Source organism: Carlito syrichta, unplaced genomic scaffold (assembly GCF_000164805.1).
Source record: "Carlito syrichta isolate Samal-C Ts95f unplaced genomic scaffold, Tarsius_syrichta-2.0.1 Scaffold142937, whole genome shotgun sequence".
In the NCBI taxonomy this organism is placed as follows: Eukaryota; Metazoa; Chordata; class Mammalia; order Primates; family Tarsiidae; genus Carlito; species Carlito syrichta.
Genome location: NW_007087033.1, coordinates 320726 through 324352, shown reverse-complemented (window position 1 = coordinate 324352; position 3627 = coordinate 320726).

Here is a 3627-nt window from a genome sequence, read left to right as displayed (position 1 = left end):
TACCTTCCAGGCTAAAAGAAATTCTGTGAGTTTATGATGTACTTAATTCGTGGTTGGGAACCTCATGACACAATCTTTTATTTTCCTCCAAAGGATATTGCATATCTGCCATTAAAGAGAAGGATATTGAAGCCAAGCTGACTCAGGTGATGAGAAATGGACCAACCAAAATCTGAGTTTTGCGGCATTTAAGGGAAAGGGAGAGCTCCTGCTCAAAGGAACTGAATCAGGAGAAATTATCACTTTGATGGAGGATAGTTTAATGGTCTTAGGATCCTTACTAAGCAACAGGTAATTTTATAATTTGGGGGAGAGGGTTAAGTTGGGTATTTAGATCGGGTACAATACCAGGTAAAATCCCAGTTTTGCAGCTATGACATTCCATAGGAAGACTTCTGTTTTAGATTGCTAGATTTTGTCTGTCTGTCGATGAACTATTTCCCCTAATAATCATGGCCTCTGTGTCTTCATTCATAGTAGTTATCTCTCCTTCCCTCTTCTTTCCGGTGGAATTCCACCACCGTGGCGATGACATCAGATCTGCCGGTCTACTGCCCGTCGCTTTCCATTTTGATAAGCCAGGTTAACCTGCATTAATGAATCGGCTGCAGTGGCACATTCACTGCCACCGCAGCCTCGACCTGCTGGGCTCTCAATCCTTCTGCCTATGCCTGCCAGGTAGCTGGAACTACAGACACATGCCACCGCCCCCGACTAGTTTTTTGTGATTTATTGTAGAGACGAGGTCTCACCAAGTTGCCCAGTCTGGTCTCAAACCCCCGGGCTCAGGCAGTCCTCTTGTCTTGGCCTCCCAAAGTGCTGGGATTACAGGCTGAGCCACCACACCTGACCTTAATTTATTCTTCAGTGTGTATAACCAAAAGTTAATCAAAGTAGAGTTGAAGTACAAAGGTGACCTCGACAGTGGAGGCCCAGCCAAGTGTCTCTCATCCAAGATATTTAACATCCCTGAAAACCTTGCTGCTGGTTTTGGGTATTGCTATTGGGTTTCAAACTGTGTCATTAAAATTTTACTTAAATATGTTCTTTGAAAAGCACATATGGGCAGGCATGGTGGCTCAAGCCTGTAATCCCAGCACTTTGGGAGGCCGAGGCAAGAGGATTGCCTGAGCCCACGGGTTTGAGACCAGTCTGGGCAACATGGTGAGACCTCGTCTCTACAATAAATCAAACAAGTTAGCCAGACATGGTGGTACATGCCTATAGTTCTGGCTACTTGGAAGGCTGAGGCGGAAAGATTGCCGGAGCCCATGTTGGGGTGGCCATGAGCGTGCCACTGCACTCCAGCCTGGGCAGCGGAGTGAGACTCCAACTGAAAAAACAACAACAACAACAACAAATATATATATATATATATATATATATATATATGCAAGAATAGCCAAGAAAACATTTTTTTAAAGAGAAAAATTGCAAGCTGGGTGCAGTGGCTCAAGTCTGTAATCCCAACACTTTGGGAGACCTAGGTGAGAGGATTGCTTGAGCCCAGGGGTTTGAGACCAGCCTGGGCAACTTGATGAGGCCTCATCTCTACAATAAATAAAAAAATTAGCCAGCTGTGGTGGTGCATGCCTGTAGTTCCAGCTACTTGGAAGGCTGAGGTGGAAGGATCACCTGAGCCCAGCAGGTAGAGGCTGCACTGGCCGTGAGCATGTCACTGCACTCCAGCCTGGGTGACAGAGTAAGACTCCGACTCAGAAATAATAACAAAAATAAAAGAAAACAATTTCAAAGGGGAGGTTACCCCTTCCAGACATTAAAACATACTATCAAGTCTCTGTAAGTAAAGCAGTGTAGTACTCAGACTAGTAGAATAAAATAATCAGATGTGTGTAGTAGAATAGAAAATCCAAAAATAGATGCAGATATACTTTTTTTTAAATGGTACAGACAACTGGTTAGTCATTTAGAAAAGCATAAAATTAGATCCATATTTCACAGCCTACACAAGAATAAACTCGAAATGGATCAAGAATCTCAATGTAAAAGTGAGAGCATGCAAGTACTGCAAAAACATGGGTGAATGCCTCTTTAACCTGGGTTAGGGAAGGATTTTCTGTCTCTAAATCCAGATGAAATAAAAGAAAAGACCAGTTGATTATATAAAAAACAAAACTCTTCCACAGGAAAGAAAACACTAATAAGGTCAAAAGGTAATTCACAAACTGAAAGGAAATATTTGCAATATATCTTACAGATAACAAGCTAATAGCCTTGATGTGTGAAGCACTCTTAAAGATTAAGAAAAAAATACCAGCCGGACTCAGCCTGTAATCCCGCACTTTGGAAGGCTAAGGTGAGTGAATTGCCTGATCCCGCGGGTTTGAGACCCGCCTAGGGAACTTGGCTAGACCGTATCTCTACGATAAATCAAAAAATTAGCCGGGCATGGTAGCGCGCACCTGTAGTTCCAGCTACTTGGAAGGCTGAGGCAGAAGGATCGCCGGAGCCCAGCAGGTTGAGCAGGTTGAGGCCAGGAGTGGCCACTGCACTCCAGTCTGAGCAACAGAGTGAGACTCCAACTCAAAAAAAAAAAAGGAAAAAAGTACCAAAAATCCTATAGAAAAATGGACAAAAGGCTGGACATGGTGGCTTATGCCAGTAATGCCAGTGCTTTGGGAGGCTGAGACAGGAGGATCACTTGTAGCCAGGAGTTCAAGACCAGGTAAGCAATATACTGAGACCCTCATCTCTACAAAAAAAAATAATAATTAGCCAGGAGCAATGGTGTGCATCTGTAGTCCTAGCTATTTGGGAAGCTGAGGCAAGAAGATCCCTTGAGCCAAGGAGCTCAAGGCTGCAGTGAGTGAGCTATGATCTCACTATTGCACTCCAGCCTGGGCAACTGAGTGAGACCTTAACTCAAAAAAAAAAAAAAAAAAACCAGATCCTGAAACATGATCTCACTAATTAGATAAATGCAAATTAAAATTACAAAGATAACCATTTCTCACTTATATTGCAGATATCAAAAAGTATGACAACAAGCCGGGCTCGGTGGCTCAGCCTATAATCCTGCGCCTTTGGGAGGCTGAGGTGAGTGGATTGCCTGAGCCCGCGGGTTCGAGACCCGCCTGGGCAGCGAGACCTCATCTCTACAATAAATCATATTTCAGCCGGGCGTGGTAGCGCATGCCTGTAATTCCGGCTACTCGGAAGGCTGAGGCGGAAGGATCGCCAGAGCCCAGCAGGCGAGGCTGCGGTGGCCGGGAGCGGCCACTGCACTCCAGTCTGGGCAACCGAGTGAGACTCCAACTCAAAAAAAAAAAAGTATGACAACATATTCTGTTGGTGAGGCTGTGCGGTAACAAGAACTCCCCAATGTTGCTGGTGGGGATGAAATTTGATACAACCCACGTGGAGGGGCATTTGACACTAATAAATAGATTTGTTGGGTATGGTGGTGCATGCCTATAGTCCCAGCTACTCAGGAGGCTGAGGTAAGAGATTGCTTGAGCCCAGGAATTTGAGTCCAGCCCAGGCAATATAGCAAGATCCTGTTTCTTTAAAAATATGAGAAAAAATTTGTTGAGGCACTTTGGGAGGCCAAAGTGGGAGGATTGCTTGAGCCCAGGAGTTTAAGATCAACCTGCACAATATAACAAG